The sequence below is a fragment of the Cheilinus undulatus genome, linkage group 5 (assembly GCF_018320785.1).
Source record: "Cheilinus undulatus linkage group 5, ASM1832078v1, whole genome shotgun sequence".
Lineage (NCBI taxonomy): Eukaryota > Metazoa > Chordata > Actinopteri > Labriformes > Labridae > Cheilinus > Cheilinus undulatus.
Window position 1 is genome coordinate 5293165 of NC_054869.1, and position 23046 is coordinate 5316210.

The following is a 23046-nucleotide window of genomic DNA, read 5'->3' on the forward strand; positions in this document are numbered from 1 at the left end:
TAAGACAACAATAATACAGGGGGTGGCATCACAGGCTCTCTGTCTCACTCTTCATTACACTCCATTCAGGCTGCATGACATGACAGCAACAGCCCGCCATTGACCGACAGATCCTCACAAAGAATTTAATCATTGAAGTCCAGAAAAGTCACAAGAATTCCAGGCTCACTTTAAATGCTGACGCAAGGGATTCAAAAGCATCAATAGGATCAACAGGATGACACAACAGCTAGCTTCAAGAGGAAAAACCAGTAAGGGGCAACGATTCATGGTTCAAAAGTTATTTAACTTTTGATAAACTGTGTCACTCCTTGTCATGTATGACAGCGCTGGTCTGGGAGACGTTTTAACGATCATATTCAGAGAAAACTGTCACGTAGCCTCCACTCTCTGCTGCTGTGGCTCCTTTGGTTCTTCTTCCCTGCTCTAAAAACGGTAGCTTGTGCATGCAGTGCTGTCTGTCAGCGAAGAAGAATTGATTTCCGGTTCCTAGCGCTAAAATTTAGCATGGCATAACAAAGCGAAATATGAAGTTAAACCAAATTGTATCGAATCAGTGCATAAACTTGTGTACTCGCAAAGACCAATGCCTGCTTTTTAAGCAGTATAGGACGTACTTCTGATACTGGTATCAGAGTCAGAACATCTCTAGTTTCATGTTAGAAATTCAGCTTCTTACACTGTTTTAACATTTTTCTGCAGCTGTCAGTATCATCCTGTACCCCTGTACTCCAGGAATATGCTATCTCATCAGCTCTAATCCTTCAAACACATGGCTCACTGACAATGAAAACAGGATGTTAAAGTGGGGGTACTATGCCCTTTTTCAAGGCTTTACACATTTCTTTGATACCCATGTAGTAGCTTCACATGGGTTCACATGGAGTCCTGAAAAACCCTTATTTTAAACGCTTTTCGCTGCTGTCTCTTAACCCCCCCCCCCCACAGACCTGCTTTCCTCCTATTGGCCGATTTTCCGGAGGTTGGCCGGCGGCAGGACTCAATGTTTTGTGCCTGCCCCCTCCAATGTGGCTATGTTTACGTACTTGTAAACTTTGAATGAACTGGTCCGACTGAGTAAAATATGGCGAATTTTAAAAGACCCTGATAGTTTGGAGAGAGAGGGAAGAAAACCAGCAGCAGTGTTTAATTACTGTGTTGCTAAAAGGCCTTGTGGGGTCGGCCTGTACTGCTTTGCCGGCAGCACGGACGAACCAGTCAGGAGATCCTATTGCGATGACCTCATCAGTTCGCTCCATCGAAATCTCGTCTCAGGAAGATCTCCGAAAGATTCCCAACGAACCGTTTTCATCAACACGCAAATTCCAAGATTCCTGCCACATATGTTTATCTTGTGGTTTGAAAATTTGCATACGTGGAGTATGGACACCCAACATTGTGACTTTATATTTATGTTTTAAAATATCGGAAAATATAATATCCCCTCTTTAATTGAATTGCTCTAAAGGCGAGTGATGGTATTTAAGCATCTTAATGCAAATTACCACTAAAGAATACCGTCAAACCAGCAAAAACACATAAACCGATGAAATGAGGTGGGGTGGGATGACCCTCTCTGCTACCTGTGTGTGGTATCATTCTGTGAGGAAACACTGTTGTGTCTAAAATGACAGCGTCAACATCTGCTGCACAAAGGAAGTCATTCAACACTGACCATCAGCTCCTACGGGACAAACTGGCTTCCACTCCCAAACGCATATAAGATCTACAAACAATGACACAGTAAATTATTAACATTTATGAGTTTGTCTGCAGTATTTGGCGGGTTTATTCAATCCTTTCCTGACTACTTGCCTTATAAAAGAGATGTTGCTTGGTCAACTTTCATGAATGTAAGCGAAAATATATCAATTAAAATCATGCAATATTGAAAAGTACTGACAGTTTTGAAATCCTTACCCTTGCAGTTGTTTTGCTTTTCCTGTAGACTCAGAGTGTGGTTGTAACGAAGCCCAGCTCCTTCAGCTCTGCTGGACAGAACAAGAACAGAAACAGAAGAGTACTCAGCAGTGACAATGGGACAAAGACCCTCAACTGTAAGACGCTCATTTAAGCTCCCATGTCAACGAGCTTTCTCTACTGAAGAGTCCTTAACCAGCCGTCCTCCAGCTCTGGACCCTTCACTCTGATCTCGGGCTGTTTGGGTCATTCAGAGGCCCCTGGTAAATACCAGTATAATTCCTCTCCTCATTTAGCTAAAAGTAAATATTTGGAAGCATCTTTTCAGGTAACAAAGCCAGAGAACAGGACATAACCCAAATCTGCAATGTAAACAAATACCCAGCAGTATTTCACCAGCTTTCAGAGAAGCGTAATCATAATATTTCATCATGTCTCTGGGCCAGGTAGAAATGATAGAAATATAAATATATGTTCACTATAGATGCAATACTCATTCTTCTGTCACAAATCAAGCATTTTGCCACACAGAAATCCACCAATCAGGGCTTCAGCATGTCCAAATTAGCTTGACATGAGGACATTTGAGGTGCTTGTACCTCCCTTGGCACTTTCCAGATAATCAAACTCGAGTCTGATGCTGTTTTATTTTCTCTTGGCGCGTTAATTCCCATAGCATTACTGTAAAATCTAGAGTTTAAGCTGCACTATAAAACCTATTTTTTAATCAACAGGTCATTCTGGAAAGCATGTGTCCCCTTGGCTGGGCTCTGATCAGCTTTTGGAGTTTGCCAACAGGTCACTGTTGGGATTTAAATATTAATGCTGAGCATTTTTCTCCACAGTCCCTCTATTAAAACCGGGCCTCAGAGAGCTTCCTGTTTTGTCTTTCTGAAGCTGTGACTCTGTGCAGCTTAATTCTTCACCAAAGACACCGAACGTTACAGTAAATGTTTGGTGTGAAGCTCTGAAGACAGTCGGGTTGAAATGAGTTCGTGTCAGATCAGGGCAGGTCCTGTTTGAACTCAGCAGTATTGACTAAACCTCACTTCCTCTTTACTTCTGTCTTCTCTCTCCTTTCACAAAACCACAATGCGGTTTCAAAGGCTCATTTTTAAAACATTGCCCTTTGCCTCACTGCTCGGTCTCATTCTTACCTCACTGTCAGCTCTTTTAACATTTTAACCAGCGCACATCTCTGACAGCTAAATACGACCGCATCTGTTAGAGCAGGAAAAAGACGATTAGAGAGACTACTTAAGATGTTGTCCGGGGCGAAAGAGGTGAAGCTGCAAACGGCGCCACATGCTGTGATTGCTTCAGACGGTATCCTGAAAGTGCAACCTGCTGTCTCAGCGTGAGGTGCACAGAACTGCAGGTGCTTCGGCAAAACTGTCATGAACTGTGTTTTTAAAGAAACCATAAACACGATCAAGCCTCATTTCACATTTATGTAGGGGGATTTTTGTGACATTTTGTGACAAGTGCATTTCCTTGACATTTAACATTGGACAAAATATAAAGAAATTCAGGCCTTTCAGGAGAATAATGCACAGATAAACAGGCTGAGAATCAAAGTTGTAGCTGCAATAAACATGAGAACTGTGTAATATGATATATTTGTGTGCAACACATAGTACACGGGGTATGTGCAACATTGTATCTTTATTCTGTGGTTTAAATTATTCATTCATACGATTCCAGTAAAAACAGCACCTACAGTAGGGATGGGACCGATCCGATCTAATATCAGTATGGGGTCTGATCTGGACGTAACTAATAGATCAGATATCTGACTGACGGCGCCGATCCAGGTGACCAATCCAACTCCATCTTACAGTTTGTGGTAGACCATGAACGCACCGCAGTCTAACACGAGACAGTCTGTGTGTAACTGAGCTAGGATTAGTTAGGATGTTTTCAGCAGTATAATTACCGAGTAGATTAAACATAAATCTATATTTAGAATATTTTAAACTAGTCTAAAGATGAGAGAACACAAAGAAGAGTGGGTGTGACATTAGCCTGATACACTCTCTACAGTGTGGCTAGCATTGAAAGCGCCGCCCACCTTCGTTCCTCTTTGCAGATTAATATCGTGCTTTGATTTTTGGCCTTTTTTCACTTTGGATGAGTAGTCATACGTGAGCTTAACCCTCGACAGCCCACATACCACTTTAGTTCCATTTACTACTTTGGAAAACCGCGGTCTTCCTGCTATACGCTAACAGCTTAGCCACTGCCGAGCTTCTCATTGATAAAAATCCGGTGAAGGGTCAGAGAGGAAGGCTGTGGCCTTTAACTGAAGCTACAGCGGTCTCTAGTGGCGGGAGGTTCATTAAAGACAGTATAGACAGGCATTTCAAGCCCGCTTTTTGGATAATGTTGGTATTTATTTTTTAGCAGTAGTTCAAATAAATTTGTTTGGAATATATTTCAATTCAATTCATTTTTGTATTTTTTTGCTTTTTAATAAGAGGAGCTGGGTGGTTTACTACAGCCTCATGTAACCGCACACATTATACCAACAGCAATAATAATTGTTAAAAATAACTACATACATACATATATATAATCAGCATGGGTATCGGCACATATTTATCGGAATCGGATCGGAGCTGAAAAAAAGTGGATTGGTGCACCCCTAACCTACAGCATCTACTTTTGAATATGTTGACTCTAATGTCATTCTACTACGGAGCCCCTTAAGGGACATAGAAGGAAAAAAATTAAAAATAGGAGAAAAAAAATTAAAAATGATGGATTTTTTTTTTAATATGATGATGGGGATTTTTTTTTTTTTGGAAACAGTTTGCCAGATCTCGCAAAAGCAGATTGAAGTCATAGACATAGTATGTACGGTGATTGAGGGTTTTTGTAAATGTAATGATCCTCTGCTGAGTTATTGTGGCAGAAAGGCCGAATCGGTAAATATCTTTCTAACTTTACCTAAGTCCAAAATTGGCTTTGAATAAAAACGCATTAAATCCATGGTTAGTCGCAGGCACGCTTTTTGTATAAGCGAAAGGCATTTGAATAGATTTTTAGGTGAGATGTGACTCTCGTCGGATCCGGTGGACCTGGTCGAATTCATCAGCAACCAGTTGTAATCCTCCGGACAGCCGCACGGGTACAGATGAGCGTGTGCCAAATGTTGGGTAGGCATTAAGCCATTTGACCTTCCTTGAAAAGCCACCAATGCTCCCATTGATATATTCCATATGGCTTCAGTTTATCGTACGAAACCAAGTGCCAGATGAAGTGAGCTCCTTTTGCAAAGTGGTTCCATCTTCTTAAACGGCTCGCTTGTCTTAATGAATGCCCTCTTGGATCCATCTCTTACAAACCCAGTTGTACGTTTTGTTCACTAACACGTAATATTAGCTCTTTGCATTTGGCACACACCCATCTGTACCGTGCAGCTGTCCGGAGGATTGCAATTACACGCTGATGAATTCAACCAGGTACGCCAGATCCGATGGTAGGTTTCTACGTCACATAAGCACCACCTTTTCAGAAAAGATTTTTTGAGGCAGATGTCCATTTGAGCTAATTAAAAGCCGTAAAATACAGATTTTTATCAGTTTGGAGCAAATTTCAGCTATAACACCAACATTGATGTGTTTTATCATAGATCAGTCAGATACCACAGTGTACAGATGGAAAAAAATGTTAAAGTGTTCACTACCGCTTTAATCTGTCTTTATTTATTTTTTTGCTGTTGCAAACACAGCCACCTACCATAACCTCTGACAGTGAGCGGAAAATATACATCATTTTGGTTCTATCAAATTTTGGGCTAAACATGCCTAAAACTTACATGCAGTACTGCATATTTTTAAGTTGAGTACTTGTATCATCCAATTTAGAGCCCGACCGATTTATCGGCGGGCCGATTAATCAGGCTGATAATAGCATATCACAGATTAATCGGCCAATATGTAGCCGATATATTAACTTTTTTGCTGCACAGGGATTGTCTCTACTCCTGTCACTCTGTGTGTGTCCCTGCTGAACTCAGCCCGAGCCTGCCCCCCCAAAAACACAGAGTTCAGCAGCAGCTCTCCCCCACTCACTGTTGCCAACTTAGCGACTTTGTTGCTATATTTAGCAAGTTTTCAGACCCCTCTAGTGACTCTTTTTCAAAAAAGCGACTAGCGACAAATCTAGTGACTTTTTCTGGTGTTGCTGGAGAGTTTTGGAGATTCTGACGTGAAAGCACGTATTGTTGTTGCTCTTCTCAGTGAGCAGTGGCTGCTGCTGAGGGCCCCTCCCCATCTCTAAGCACTCACAGGCAGCCAAGTCCTCGCACAGCAGTCCCTGCTGCAGTCGGACTCACTCGGCTTGTTTTGCTGCTTGTGTGTGCCGCACATGTCAGCTCCGGTTCCTGCCGGTGCGGCATTCACACAGGGCGCGAGTTTTCTGCATGTCAGCCACATCTCCCTGCTCTCCAAGCCCTGTCCTTCTTCAAGCGACTTGATTCAGTGTATAGAGGAAGTGTGTCTGGAACTTTTCAAAATAAAAGCAATCTGTACAAGTGAACTGAGTTTCTCTATAGAAGTGCTAAACCGGGCTTTTACTTTGAAAAGTACAAACCAGAAAAGCAGTCGGTCTTTTTCTTTCCTGTGACATATTCTACCAGTGTGGAGACAGAAAGCTTCACTAATAGACCTTTAGAGAACAAATTTATAAAAAAGGCAAATTTAAGCTTGTTGCCTTCCTAAGGGTTATCAAGAAACACATTGTAAACACATTCTATGTGCATATTTGCCACAATGATGTAAATATGGCTCTCCATTTATCATTTTCATGTCTAATATGGTCCACAGCCACGATAAAAGACTATTAAACAGCGTTTTAACGTCGTCTAAGTTGCATCTTTGTGAAATAAACAAAGATAAACACAACTGGTTATTCACATGTCCACATTTGTGTTCGTGTACAGTTTATATCCTGTGTATATCAATGTTCTTATTTCATTTATCGGCCGAAATAGCGGACATCAGCTTTTTTAGCCCCAAATATCGGCATCGGCCCCAAAAATCCCATATTGGTCGGGGTCTAATCCAAACACTTTTGAAGGTAGAGAAATCGTAACTTTTACAGATGTTACAGTCCTGGGTGTTATGGCAGAGACTGCTATGGTAAGCTGCTGTTCTGTTGCTGTACCTCATTCATTGCCACCAACCCCTGCAGCAGTGTGGCCCTACTAGACAAGCAGCTACTCCCACCTCTATTAATTGTTTCTAGTTTTGAAATCAGGACTCTGGCCAATAATAAACTCATTCTATAAGGTGCTATATTAAACTGCTGTTTTTGTTTCCTGATGCTTTGCAAGTATCTTCATCTTGTAACAGTAAAACATCACTTGTGAATATTTGGTATGTTAAATCTGAAAAAAGGCTGTTTTTGCAGTTTTCTGCTAATCACGTCATCAACTATGCCACATTGGTTTCCTCCATTAGAAATAGGTATAAAGTAAAAAAAAAATCGGTCTTGCTGCTGATGGTCTTGTCTGCTTTTATAGTTCCCACAGAAGCATGAATGTCTGTTTATAACAGCTAAAAAGAAAAGCATAAAAGCTAAAAAGATTTTACCACATTATAATAATTAACAATACATGACTAAGCGTACAACAGAAAGGACATATTCCTGTTAAAATGTGAAGTGTCTGTGAATAAATTTGATCTTTTCTTGATTAGATTTCCTCAAGCATTTGCAGTCTTCATGCTCACCAGTTGCAGTGACAGCTGCAGAAGGGGAAATCCAGCAAGAAAAGTTTCACATCATTCTCACAGACTGTTTGTTCACCAGAGCATGCGATAATGCAGCCAAAATGTGTTTTGAGTCTTTTTCTCTCTGCAGGAAAGCATTTAGTATGCAGCCTATACAGCAGCCACCACCTCCACACATGACCCAGAGCAGCAACAAGCCTTCTCCGGCTTTATTTTCCTTATATAACAGAGGAGGCTGTAGGATATAGCATGAGAACATGCAGCGTGTCTGTCACTGCGAGTGTTGCTGTATACAAGCTATTTAGCTATTTCTGATGAGCTGTTCAATGTGCACAATCACGCAGCACAGTGAGCTGGGTGCACTGGTCTGGATGCATTTATGCGAGGATCATGAAGCGTGTATGTGCTAGGGTGCTCTTTTAGCATGCCTTGCAAAATGTGAAGTCAACCATGAGCCTCATCAGGATCACGAAGATCTGCCTGTAAAGGTCGAGCAGCACCAGAGGCCGGCTGTCAAACCATCCCGTCCAATTAGAGGCCAACATCATTAGGGGCCTTGTTGCTCATAAAAGTATTTTTAGTGGTTGTTGATGTTGTTGATATCTGCATTGTTTGTCCCATCATCCCGACATGAAATGACATGTCAGAAGCACATAACGTGTTCAGTCTTTGCTGCTCTGCTTGCACTTTAACAAGGGTTTCATAACGACGAGTCAGCATGCTCGATGTTGGAGTAATCTGCACAACAGAACTGCAGTAATGATATGAAGTGAGACCACAAAGGCCACAAAATGGAAACCTTTTGCTGCATTGTAGCTTTTGTTTTAGGGGGAATTAGCTGCCCGGAAAACAGAAAGTTTTAGAAGCAGTTTCCAGTGTGCACTATTTTTTTTCTTGACCTTTACCCTCATCTATAATATTGTTACCTGCATGGAATTGCTCATTATTTACTTTACACACCAGTGACCAAACACCAACTCACAATAGCAACACCATAATCAAGAAATGGCTGACTTTTGAAGGAACCTGCTCCTCTTCATATCAGGGGACATATCAGGGATTTTAAATTTCTGGGTTCACACAGAACCTCACATGGATGACTAACAACACTGCCCTTGTGGAAAAAAGCTCTACAGCGATTGAACTTTTTCAGAACATTGAGAAATTGTTATCTTTTTATAAATGTTCTGTTGAAAGTATCATCACCCACGACATCCTGGTGTTTTTCTGCACCGTGGCAGACAGGAAGGCTCTAGAACAGTGTTACTCAACCCTGCTTAACCAAAGAGCCAAACTGCTGAAAAATACATTTGCAAAAGCCACAATCTAAGTGGTGACAAGTGGGTGAAAGTGGCAATAAAAATAAGTTAAAGCTGTCAAAATAGGTAAAAAGCTGCAAAAATGTGGCCAAAAATGGGTGAACAGGTGTAAAATAGGCAGAAAATGGCAACAACTGGGTGAAAAGTGACAAAAAATGTGGAGAAAAAGTGGCAGAAATGGGTGAGATGTGACAAAAGAATGACTTACAGGTGGTAATAATGGTTAAAAAAAAAAAAAAGCTGCAAAAATGGGTGTTAAAAAAATGAGTGAAAAATGACTAAAATGGGCAAAAAGCAGCAAAAAGGCTAAGGGAAAATGAGTGGAAAATAACTAAAGTGAGAAAAAAGCAGCAAAAAGGTGGGGAAAATGGGAAAAAGTGGCATGTAATGGTAAGAAGCACCTTAAATGGGCAAAAAAGGGAAATAATGCAATTTGTGAAAAGCAGGATACTGGTGAACTAGTGAAAAAGGTCAAAAATAGGAAAAAAGTGGCGAAAAGGGAAAACAAAGGGTAAAAAATGCAAATAATGGCGATGGAAACATACAAATAAAAAATAAGGGTTGATAATTAAGTTTGACCTTTAAAGCCGACTGTAGAACTGTGGGAAACAAATTGCAATGGATAATTCTGAGGTCAAAGTTTCCCTTTATTATGGTTTTCAGGGGAATAATATTTAAAATTAAGAAATAAAAGAGCCACAAATAATCACAAAAGAGCCACATGTGGCTCCAGAGCTATCTCTGCTCTAGACTCATAAAATCAGCGCAGGACTTTATAAGGACACAGCTACCTTCACTGACTGACATATAAAGAGCCAGACGCCTGTGAAGAGCCACCAACATAATCCAGACCTGCTCCCATCCAGGCAACAGCCGGGTCACACTGCTGCCTTCTGGGAAGCACTGCAGGTCTGTTAGGCCCCAGACTATGAGATTCATGATCAGTTTCCATCCCAGTGCATTTAAGAGACTGAACTCACAACTCTGGGATTGTTCATTATTACAGGGACTGTGCAAACATTCTGGTATATTGACTTTATGACGAGGTAATTCTCTTTTGCTCTTCTACAAGGAGTGGCATGTGATTTTCATTGTCCATCTGTGCAATGACAATAAAGTCATTTAATTTAATCAAATCTCTCCAGTCTTTGAGTACTGCTGTGTACACAGTTAAAACCGGAGTGTTGAAATCTCACAGTTAAACAGTTCAGAGCTGGTTTAACTAATGTTGGAGATATTTCCCAATGTTACTAGTGCTGATCCATCAGTTTTATGTAACCCTCTATAGTCAGCTGATCAAAGCTCTTCTCACTGCTATTTAAATTTGGGGGATATGAGGACAGAGTTTTCCCATCATGCCCTTGGTCAGTGTTTAGATATGTTTCATCTGTGTTAAGATTTGTTTTTTGGTGTTATCTGTTGTACAGTGATCACCGCTTGGATTCCTTTGCTCGTGTTTTTGGTGGATTGTTGTTTTATATGCGACACTTGTGCACCATGAGTGAAGTTATCTACTGAGTAAGTGACTTTGCAGCCATTAGGAACGAATGGGAACAGATACTACAGGCTTCAGTGAGACAAGAGTGTTGGGGAGTCTGGTATTGAGCTAAGAGGATGGTTGAGCTCCTTTCACATCTAAAAATCTCTCTTTTTGTCACGAACACTGATACTTTCAACTGAATTAACTTTGAGTGTCCAACCTGATTAAAGATCATGACAGTTCATGAACAAGTCTGTTCAACAAACAGCTCTTTAATGTGAGCCACAGTAGCTAGCTCCCGCCTGAGTGCCAGTTTCCTTTCCCCCCTCCTTTGCCATTATCTAATCCTCATTTAAAAAGCCACACTGGTACCAAATTAAGAGCCATTTGAGCCAAATAATTAAGATCTCTTAAAAAAGACAGATATACCATCAAAGCAGACAAGACTAGACAGACATCAGAAGACACAAGATCAGAGTTTAATGTGCTGAACGGTGGAAAACTGTACTGAATTAAACTATACTGATTTGTGAATATGGACCACACGTGTGACCATACAGGCTTAGAATGAGGCTTTTTCAGTTCCTGCCTGCAGCTGTTACTCTGTGACTATTTTTTAGCCTGAATATTTCATGACTTTCAGAACACAAAAGTAGCTTATGAAAAACGAATGTTTATTTCTGCACTTTGAATGCTTGCATAGTAATAAACAGCCTAAAACACTGCCTTTTGTTAGTGTTTCTCTATGCAGAAATCGCTACTTGCCCCCCTGAGGATTTCTCTGCTGCTGTCATCTGCAAAGAACTGATAAAGCTGTTATACTGAACGCTATGCAGATTTTTTTCCTCAGCCATATCTTTAAAACTTTCTGCCGTCGGTATTCCTACCACTGTGCTGACTTTTTCACATCCCCCTACACTGTTACTTTAATATGTCTACTCCATCCTGCAGCTGTGCAGAGCAACTTAAATCTCAACGATGTGCAAGGCCAACCCTTGCATGCAAACACCTCATTACAAGCAAGTATATCTCTGGCTTTAGATGATGGGCAGAGGAGCAATAGCACTAAAGCAGCATTACTCAACCCTGCTCCACAGAAGAGCCAATCGTTGAAACATACCTTTGCAAAAGCCACCATGTAAGTGGTGAAAAGTGGCAAAAACGGATTAAAGTGGCTATAAAAATAAGTACAAGGTGGCAAATAATGGCCAAACAGTGGCAAACAGTGGCAAAAAGTGGCGACAAGGGGCGAAAAAGTGGAAAAACAGGGAGAAAAGGGGGCAGAATAGGGCAGTAAGTGGCAAAAATGGGTGTGAAATTACCAAAAAATGAGTTACAGGTGGAAAAAGATGGCCAAAAAGCAGCAAAAACATGGCAAATTAGAATGGCCGTCTGAGGCAGCAGACCCACGCCTAAGCAGCGCCTCCGAGGAACTCACGCCCCCATTGATTACTGTGGTGTTGAAAATTCAAAGTCCGAGAAAAACTGAACGGGTGTGTGGATCATCACCAAAATCAAATCGATTCTTCCCTGTCACTATCCCAATATTCCCTGAAAGTTTGGTGAAGTTCCGACTTTCCGTTCTCCAGTTATCTTGTACCGTACAAAGAAAAGAAACAAAAAAAACAAAGATACAGAACCCCTTACATAACCCCCAGCCGATTTCATCAGCGTGGGTAAAAATAAATGTGTAAAAGTGACTAAAATGGGCAAAAATGTGGGAAAAATGGCCAAAAGACAGCAAAAACATGGAAAAAAAATGAGTTCAAAAGTGACTCAAATGAGCAAAAATGGCCAAAAGGCAGCCAAAACATGGCAAAAAATGAATGTAAAAGTAACTAAAATGTGCAAAAATGGCCAAAAGGCAGCAAAAACATGGTAAAAAATTGGTTTTAAAATGACTAAAATGAGCAAAAATGGCTAAGACAGCAAAAACATGGCAAAAAAAAAAATGAATTTAAAAGTGACCAAAATAAGCAAAAATGGCCAAAAGGCAGCAAAAACATGGGAAAAAAAACTGAGTTTAAAAGTGACCAAAATGAGCAAAAATGGCCAAAAGGCAGCAAAAACATGGAAAAAAATGAGTTTAAAAATGACTAAAATGAGCAAAAATGGCTAAGACAGCAAAAACATGGCAAAGAAAAACTGAGCTTAAAAGTGACCAAAATGAGCAAAAATGGCCAAAAGACAGCAAAAACAGAAAAATGCCGAAAACTGGCATTTCATGGCAAAACATGGCTTAAATGGGCAAAAAGTGGCAAAATGGCAAAAAAAAAAGGGAATATTGCAAAAAAACAAAAAGCAGGGTAAAAGAGGCAAAAAACTAGTGGCAAAAATGGGCTTAAAGCAGTAAAAATTGATTAAAATTAACAAAAAAATTGAAAATAAGGGCAATGAAAATGTACAGACAAAAAATAAAGGTTGAACATTAAAGTCAACTGCTGAGGTCATAGTTTCCCTTTTTAAAGGATTTCTGGGGGAATAATATTTCAAATTAAGACATTAAAGAGCCACAAATCATCACTAAAGAGCCACACGTTGAGTATCACTGTACTAAAGAGTTCATGTACATGCTTTGTTTTTAAAAAAATCTTTTTGTGGCATTTTTAGCTACCTGCAAACGAAACAAAACCTGAGAAAACATCTTAAAAGCAACCGTAGACAGGTTTGAGACATGCCTACAGTCATACTTGGCTCCTCTCTCTAGTATTTTCATTTTTCTTTTCTCTCCTAACATGACAGCCCTGACTCCCACCCTTTCCTCCCCCAGTCCTTCAGCCCTCTACATGTATGTGAGCACCCAGGGGAGCGAAGCAGTGTATCATTAAATGTGCCTACATGTGCAGTGTATAGACGTAGAATCGGTCAAAGTATCAGGGGATTCAGGCTCTCTGACAGCTGCCTGCTTCAGGCTGCAGCGCTGCTACGATGAATAAAATATGACGAGCCTGCAGAAGTGTTTCTCTGCTTCTCTGATGTAACGTAGACAAAGTCTCTAAAGCAGCGGAGGAAAGCGCAGGGCTGTGTTTCTATGAAAAACAAAGAGAGATAACAGACAGGGGCTAGAAAGGCTACCTGCTCTTCAGTCTAGTGTGGATGTGGTTGAAGTCAGATTCTCACATGCCCCAGAAACTGATTTCCTCTCGTCCCTTTGGTGGCATCGCGACGTGATTTTATGAGCCGAGGGTTTCAATCTCTGCCTCTGAAACTCAGTGGGACTCTTTCTTCTGAAGAGAGTATTCAAAGAAAAACCTTCTCTGTCAGCTCGCTGGATTTTCCAGAATAACTGGGACAATATTTATGGAAGACATGTTGCTGCTGACTTCTCAGTAATCTCTCGTCCCAAAAACAAAATTCCCCAGCCATCATTTATACAGAAGCGTAGACACAAATCTCAGTGCCTCAGCAGATTACACTGGCTATTTTTAAACTGTTTGGTTTATATCATACTTTAAAAGCATTCAGAGGGGCTTGGGATGTGGACAATGGGTTACCAGTCAGCGACAGAGATTCTTCTCTAATAACTAGTCACTAGAGTTGGCCAAATGGACTTTGGAGTTAACCTACAGTGCGGATAAAAAGTATTCACCCTTCTAGATGTTTAACCCTTTTATTGATTTTATGAATTTTGAACTAAGATTTATTTCTTTGATAAAAGTGGTTATTATTCAGGATAAATATAAAATACCACAGCTTAACTTCACAATGGGCCATGATTTTGCTGGCCCCCAGTTTGGCTGGGCCTCAGAAAGCTCTCCCATTTTTCCCCCATGATGGGTGGCTTTGTCTGCACGTGACTATTCTTGAATGTTCATGGCTGTGTTCAACCATCCTCAGGAACAGTGGGGGTCTCTGTCACCTTTATTTTGGGGATCGTGGGCTGAAGAGGTTGAGAACCCCTGCTTTATGGGAAAGTGGCGAAGAGAAAGCCGATGTTGAAGAAAACTGATTAAATCTGGACTAGAGTTCACCAAAAGGCATGTAGGAGACTCCATGGTCAAGTGGAAGAAAGTTGTTTGGTCTGATGAGACTAAAATGGAGCTTGTTGGACAAAACAAAAGACCAAATACTGCACATCACCAAAAACACAACATCCCCGCTGTGGAGCACGGTGGTGGCAGCATCATGCTGTGGGGATGCTTCTCGGCAGCCGGCCCTGGAAGGCTTGTAAAGGTAGAGGGTAAAAAATACAGGAGAATCCTAGAGGACTATCTTATTCAGTCTGCAACAGAACTACAGTTTAGGAGGAGATTTATTTTCCAGTAAGACAATGAGCCGAAGAATACCGCGAAAGCTACACAGAAATGGTTTAAAGTCAACAAGGTGAATGTTCTGGAGTAGCTGAGTCAAAGCCCAGACCTTAATCCAAAAGAGGGCTTATGGCTGGACTTGAAAAGGGCTGTTTATCCCTGTGCAGTCTGACAGAGCTTGAGCAGTTTTGCAAAGAATGGAGTAAAATTGCAGTGTCCAGATGTACAAGCCTGACTGAGGCCTGTCCACACAGACTGTGGTGACTCTACTAAATTAGTCATTACTATAAAACCAATTAACCCCCAGCACTGGTCAGAGCGGTGATCGAAGGGTGTCTCTGAACTGTCTGACAGCCTCCTGCCACATACTACAGCTCCAGTTAATGATCCTGCTCTCCTCATTCCTACCAGCACAGTGGATGAGTACCATCTTGCAGGAGCAGTGTGGTTTGACAGTATTTTGGAATAAATATGAAGTTGTTTTTAGGCTGTGTTATGGGTAATTGGTTAAATTTGCAGAGAAAATGAAGCAACTAGCTGAACTTTTTGGTCACAAATGGGCAGAATCAGCTGAATTTCTGTTAATTTGCTGACTCACAGCACTGAAACTTCTTGGACTACTGATTTAGAGTGGAAATGTCCGGCGTCTGCTACTATAGGGCTAATGATCAACAGCTCCAGACTGTGGTTGATCAACTATTAGAGACTCCATGAGGCAGAGTGTTGGAGTCTGCCTCACGGAGCGTTGTTTGTTTGACAGACGAACAAAAAGCAGTGGACGACCACAGAGTCAAAGAGAGCGGTTAATACAGCGTGCGCTCTGGCCTCAGCGGTTCAGACAGACCGTGCTAAGTAGCCGCGGTTGACTGAATGAGCGGCCTGAACCAGGAGTCAGCGAAGCGCTGAACTCCAGCTCAGGCTGAGTCATCCCGCCCCGAAGCAACCTGGGAGAGACATCTGCACAGTGACCGAGAGAGAGCCGGGGTGATGCGGGTTGACGAGGCGTGGAGGCCGGCTCGTAACTGACCAGGCGTGCTTCATTTACTGCATGTGATAGTTCCTAACATCACGGCCAACCTGGGCAGCCTCGCTGACAGATGGAGAATATTAGCACGGCTGCTGCAGAGCTCTGCTTACTGCCAGACTCGGAAAAGTAGCTGATAAGGGGATAGACTTAGGCGCTCATCCTGCTAGCTGCTGGAAATTAATGGAAAACATGTAAGGCTGAGTGTAAGAATAATAAGCTCTACTTAAAGTGTGTATAAATAGATCAGGCTTCGTTCCTGTGGCAAATCTTTCAGAGGAAATCCCTGCAGATACAATTACCGAGCAGAGAGAGTGTGCCTCTATTTACCTTTTAATAACGTATTGCCATGAGAAATCAGCAGCATTAGTATATCCATTTAAAGCCTGAGTATCCTTTTATTCCATTATGATCCCAGCTGTAGAGGGCCTTCTTTAGGGAGGGAAAAGAGGGATACACATCTTGATTTGGCCAAGAAGTTTATTTCAGAGCGACCTGACAAATTTCTCGAGCAAGCGTGAGAGCCCAATTAAAGGCGAGCTCCCTGAAAGAGATCTGACGCTGCTGACACCGACTGCACAGGCGGAGATACCCAGAGGGGACTCTGCTGCTTCTGATGATTTATCACTCAGACGATCCTGCTGCTGTACTGCAGTACAGTGAGGACAGGGCTTATAGAAACCTCCTGACGCCTTCTCTAAAGAGGAGGCTTGTCTAATTCTTCATAAAACATGATGAGCAGGTCAGAGTGGTCGGTGTAAAGGAGAGAAAACCACAAAAGGCTGGATGCATATACAATAAAATAGAGCTTAGAAATCAATTAACTGTCTTAGAGTAAGTGGAATTATGCCTGCACCTTATGGGAAACTGTGCAATGAGTGAAATGTTAACGTTGCAATAACAGATATAAAGTTAGCAGGGGCTCTGGGTGTCTGCAGCTGCAATGAAGCACTTCAGTCAGTTCACCTTGAGGTTCGTGTTGATATCATGACAGAGTGATATAGGTTAATTAGGGCCAAATCACAGAGAGGTGCAAAGTCCTAATTGTTACTGCTTAGATCACCCATTTTCAGTTTTCTCCATCATTGGATGGACTTTTCAGGGCTGTCACATTTTAACAAAGATGTATGAAATTTTGCAGGTAGATCAGGCCTTGCAAAAATTGTGATATGTCCATTGCAGACTGCCTCAATAATGCCCCTAACAGTATTAACTGCAAAGTTCCTCCTTTAATGTTGTCATAGATTTCTGAAATTTTGTGGGCAGGTACATCTTTGGGGAATCTACAAAAAACATACTGGGACCATGTCTCTAACTCCAACATGAAATGTGCCATTTTGATGAAATTAACCAAAATGGGCTCATTTTGGACACGTTCAAGGGGTCCTACCTTCTGAACTCCTCCTGGGAGTTCATCCAATCTTCTTGTACTTTGACATACTGCTAGATGGGACCTTGCTTATGAAAAGTTATAAAGATATTTTTCATTAATCAGTTGGGGGTGGCTGTGGCGAGCCCTCAAATTTGCAAGTTTTTTTATAAGAAAAGCCAGTGGCGATGAGAACAAATGGAGGCAAATTACAGCCAGCAGTTAAGCAGCTAGGCTTTTCTCCTTCTTGCTTTTTGAGGAGAAACTAATGCACTATTAAGCAAATAAATTCTGTGGTGTGATTAGATTGAAATGACAACTTAATTCAGACGACAAGTTAAGAGGGAGTTGTGATGTGTCTTATAGGACGAGCTGGTTTGAAGAGCTGGCTCCTTTTTGTGAACTACAGGACTAGATTCGATCAGTGAGACAGTTTCATTTTCATCTTTTTTTTCTTGTTATCCAAAAATGTTAAAAGGCAACATGGTAGCAAATGAAGAGCGGTTTGGGAGCTGAAAGATCAGCTCTTTTTATCAAGCTGAGACAAATAATCTAAATCTCTGAAGAGCTACAAGTCCTGTGACTCCAAACAAGGCTGGATCGACACAAAAACACCTGTGAAGATATTTTGGGGCTTTTTTGCCTTAATTTTGATAGGACAGCTAAAGAGAGACAGGATTTATGGGGAGAGAGAGTAGGGGAAGATGGGCACCAAACAGTACCAGGACTGGGAATCTATCCTATGACCAGTGTGCCGAGGACTCTACCCTCCATGCTGGCACCTACTCTTCCAACTGGACTAAATTGGTGCCCTGTAAATAAACAGAAAATTTAAAACAGAAAAATTAAAAATGGAGTTTGCATGTTCTCCCCATGCATGCGTGGGGAGAACATGCAACTTGCTCATTAGGTTAATTGATGGCTCTAAAATTGGCCAATGGCGTGAATGTGAGTGTGCCTGGTTGTCTGTCTCTATATGTCAGCTCTGCGATTGACTGGCGACTAGTCCAGGGTGTACCCCGCCTCTCCTCCAATGACAGCTGGGATTGGCTCCAGCCCCCCGCAACCCAAACGGGATAAGTGGTATAGAAGGTGGATGGATTACCCTTAATATCAGATTGCCCAAAATTGATATAAAGCCCTAATAATGCATTTGGTGAACAGGCTGGCTGGTACTAGTGTTGTACTGAAGATCACACTATCCGAGACCAAGACTTGGCCGAGACCAGAGTGCACCAAGACCAAGACTTTTGGGGGTCGAGACTGAGTCAAGGCTGAGACGGAGACAAGCCAATACCGAGACAAGACCAAAACCATAAAAATCCATTTCAAAAACATGAAAAGGTTAAAGAGCATTCTTTCTTTCATTTTAGTTTTCTTTTACATAAATTTGACAGATAAAAACAAGCTGTCTGCAACTCTTTCAAAGCACAAACCTCAAATCTTAACAAATTTGTTCAACTACCTTCTTGTCAAAAATAAATCCTTGTATGTATTTAAAAGCCACTGACAAGTCTGGAATTATTCTAAATATCTGAAAATGAGATGTTTATCTAGATTCGTCAGGTGAATGAGGCCTAAATTCTGACTAGAAATAAAATGGACGGAGCTTTTGCAGGTGTGGCTATTTGTTGTTTTAGTGCTCCTCATTATCACATCAATGAAGTTGAAGAATAGCAGATCAGTGCTGGTCTCAACTGGTCTTGAAGGAAAATCCCAAGTCCGGCCAGTCTGAGACTGAGCCAAGACCAAGATATTCAAAACGTGGTCTTGAAACAGATCTCAAAACCAAGGCCGTTCTTGAGTACTACAACACTAGCTGGTACTACCTCCAAAGACAGCACAGAGGGGAGATAAACTCCTCCCCACCTCTGCAGCATTTACAATGAAGGCCAAAAGTTGGATGACCTTAAATATCATGGTTTGAGACTACTGTGTACTAACCTTTGACCTCCAAAACTAAGTCATTTCATCCTTGAGTCGGACTGGACATTAGAAGAAAATCTCTCAAATCATTCAGAAGACCTTGTGTTCTCTAGAAAGGCCCTGATGCATCCACAACCCAGAACATTACCTCCAGCCTTGACTACCACTAATGACCTAAAGACCAATCAGGTGGGTTTGTTCTCTACCGTTATCTTTTTAATTATTTACTTCAATCCAGTTTAATTTGCATAACATATTCCATTCCAGGCTGGTATAAGAAGTCCAAGCCCATGATTGGTGAGGATGAAGCAACACTGATGAGCACAGCGCTGATCCAAAAGTTGAACTCTGTCAGCTGAGAGCAGTAGAAGAACAATAAACAGCTGTAGCCAGGTGTGTTTTTATGCTTAGGATGTTGAAGGTGGTGAACTGCACTGGTTTGTGCTGAAAATAGGCAAATTCTAACCCGACACGCCAGAAGGATGTGTTTCACACAATAACGCGAACCATGGCGGCTGTAGACGTGTCAGTACACGACTTTTGTCGTTTTTGAAAAGAAAACAACTCACTGCTGTTCTTTGTTCTTCTTGAATGAAGAAATGTTGTTAAGTCCTGATAAAACCGGCGCTTTAGCAGCATCCACACTAATGACTTTCGCCATAACTGCGCAGGCCTCTTGTTGCCGCTTGCTCACGTCATGACTCCGCCGCGCCTGAAAATACTGCCCCTCGTTGCTGATTGGTCCTGCCACTTTCTAACCGGGCCCAAACGGTTCAGATGAGAGCTTTGTAAGATGGATTCGCCAGTGAGAAACAAGGAAACGGGCGTATCAATCTGCTCTGCAAGGTTAGGCAGATTCAGCACATTTAAAAAATGCATGAGTGGACAGAAGCTCTAAGGGCGACTTCAGCTCCTCTTGGTTGTTTTCAAGTAGATTTATAGACAGCTTCAGCATTCTAACTACAGATTTGGGCTTCATAACACCCAGTCAGAGACAGGAGGTGAGACCACTGAGACTGTGGAAATCATCAACATCTCCAGGCCTCTGTCTGGTAAAATGTGCCCAGTCTGACAGTAAAAGTGTTGCTTAAAATATTACTGAGTTATTGCAATAAATTCAGACTTTTGCTCTGTGCTAATCGTGCAATAATGATGAAAGAGACACAAGTGGCTCTAATTTATATATCAACTGGTTTGAGTTAAGCTGTCAGAGAAAATTACTACTATGAATAAAACATCAACCCTTTTAGTCTAAAATAATTTGAATTTTCTCAGGATTAACAAGATAACTTTATTGCTGTATTTTGGGGATAAATGGTGCTTCAGTTTAAGGATTAAATGCCTCTTGGAGGAGCACACAGGCAGCACTCAGATCGTTTCTTCCTCCAGTTTCCTCAAAGTGGGCTCGGTAAACTACATTTCTCCTTGTAAAGGCTCTGCTGTTGCCAGTTTGGAAATCTGTTGGTGCAGCAGGTACAGAAAACAGAGCCCAGCAGTTTGACACCAACAAAGGCCTTTTTGTGCAGCAGGGATCAGGTTGAAGAGAGGACAAGGAGGTCTGCTACTGAGGTGAGCAATTACAGCCGCGATGTGCTGATCCTGCAGACTGGCACCGTCTCAAGGTCGGCCGTGGACCGCTGAGAATCTAGCTTTTACATTCACTGTTTTCTCCTTTATCTTCTGCTCCTCATTGTTTTTCTTTCTCTCTATCGCTCTCACGCTCTATTTCCTATTCTTCACTCTCGCACAGCCTCCATGTAGAGCTTCCTGCATCCTCACATGTTGATATTCACACAGCTGTGAGCCCGTCACACCGAGAGTCTGAGTCAGTGTTTGATGACTTTTGGTGGATTCATTCCTCTCATACGAGCCTGCCTCATGAAATAGGTGAAGCTTTTTAAAGTTTTGGTTCTAATTATCTATCAAAATAAGTAACTGTGCTGAAACAAAACATTTACTATCATTAAAATTTGACACCCTTACTCCGTGTCCCTACAAAATAGGATAGAATAGAGAAACCATGGGCTGTGAGTCTGACAGATAAACACAAACACATCATCTGACTCCTCATATTAGTCTGGCTGGATTAAACAACATCCATGTCCTCAGCAGGGAGTCTGTCTGTGTCTGAGAGGAAAGCCTTGAACAGCAGGCCTCAGCTCACAAATATGATTAGCCATTAAGCTTTTGAACAGACGACCAGTCTGAAAAGTTTTCTTGAAATCCTAAAGGTAAATTTAGAAGAAAGACAGTGCACAGTGACTTGAAACGTGCCACCATTTGTTTTACATTATTAGAAAATCAGCTCAAGAGTGCTTAGAAAGAGAGAAACCATCATGCAGTCTAAGGCGCCACCCATGCACGTGGGCGTCCCAGGTTCGAATCCGGCCTGGGGCCCTTTACTGCATGTCTCCCCCTTTCTATCCCATTTCCAACTCTATCCATCATACTCCTCTATAAGAATAAAGGTATGAAAAGCCCAAAAATAAATCTTTAAAAAATTTTTTAAAAAAGCAAGGAAGATGTTTTTGCTCTTCTCCTGACCTGATTGCTACTCTGCAAGACTGAGCAAGGCAGCATTCCCAGTATCTGAGCGTGCAGATGAGAATCAGAGTCTTTGGGTCCACAGTCCCCTTGGTCGTACATACTCCTGTGAGGCCTGGAAGCTGGCTGATAGTGCTGACTGGACTCCTTTGTGACAACTTATTTACTGTGTAATTTTGGGTATTGTTGGCAAGACCACTGGTCAAACGCTCACACGCTCAGGAGGGCGCAGATGGGAAGGGTCAGCTGCCTGATACAGAACAGTGGCTGCACTTTTACGGGCCTGAGCCAGCTCACTACAAACTTGGTCTAGGGCAGGGGTGTCAAACTCAAGGCCCAGTGGCCAAATCCGGCCTGCAAGATGATATCATATTTCTATTCTTATTGGCCTGATGGTATGAGGTCTGTAGATTTACTACAGTATAAACATGTAAAGTTAACATTTGAAAGGTGAAGAAGTAAGGATTAAAAATATTTAGATAAAAAGTCAGGAATGTGGAAAAGAAATGACACTGTTTTCATTTCATATTCTCAATTTTGCATCTCACAATCAAATTACTGTTTGACTTTTTATTTTAAATTTGGACCTTTGAAATTCACAGTTCTGAATTTAAAGTCATTTTTGGACCTTTTCAACTCACTGTTTCCAATTTGATCTCACCTTTTGACCTTTTCAACTCCTAGCTTTGACTTTTAATCCCACATTTTGACCTTTTAGACTAACAATTCAAAATTTTAACTCATGTTTTGACTCTTTAAACTCATGATTCTGAATTTTATGTAATATTTCCATTCCTAAAACTCCCAACTTTTGACAATATCTCATGTATTTGCCCTTTAAAATCATTATTCTGACTTTGAATTCTGTGTTTTGACTAGGGCTGGGAAAATTAATTGAAAATTAGATTAAATCACACTTTGGCCTGCAGCAATTTTCAAATCACAGAGGGTGCAATATTCCTTCAAACTGAAATTTGGGTCAAAAAGCATTTTAAAACTTTTTTTTTGCAGCAGAGATGTTGTGTATTACAGATCATGCAATCATTCACAGGCAATGTTTTAGAATGGTCTAAAAAAATCCTACTTTTTTGCATGTTTTTCTCATTAAATATGAGAATTACATAAAAACTATAACTCCTTGCAATACATCAATTCCTATCCAATTTGCAATACGAGTCAAAATCATCACAATTAGATATTTTTCAAAAGTGTTCAGCTCTAGTTTTATCTAATAAAAACTTATTATAACCAACCTTTGTGTTGGTTATAATAAAAATTATTTATTGCTTGTGTTTGTTGGAAAAAACTGAATATAAGGAACTTAAGAAATACTTGCATATCAAATCACAATTAGATTACTTCCCCAAATTGTTCAGCCCTAGTTTTGACTTTTATAAATCTGAAAACCATTTATTATCAGTGACAGGCACCTTATAGAGACATTTCTGCAAATCATTTGTGATACACAGACACCTTTCT

General features: G+C 41.2%; 1 protein-coding gene across 3 annotated transcripts in view; it reads right to left on the bottom strand.

The window, feature by feature from the left end:
- Positions 1-23046, bottom strand: part of wscd2 (WSC domain containing 2) — a 118515-nt gene that overhangs the window by 84484 nt on the left and 10985 nt on the right. Inside the window, exon 2 of one of the 3 annotated variants that reach the window (XM_041788438.1) lies at positions 1921-1988. The exons of 1 other annotated variant lie outside the window; for it this stretch is intronic. The gene's annotated coding sequence lies outside the window, so the exon portion shown is untranslated. Of the gene's footprint in view, positions 1-1920; positions 1992-23046 lie in introns of all 3 variants that reach the window. One more of the 3 variants, XM_041788440.1, reaches the window with a different exon arrangement.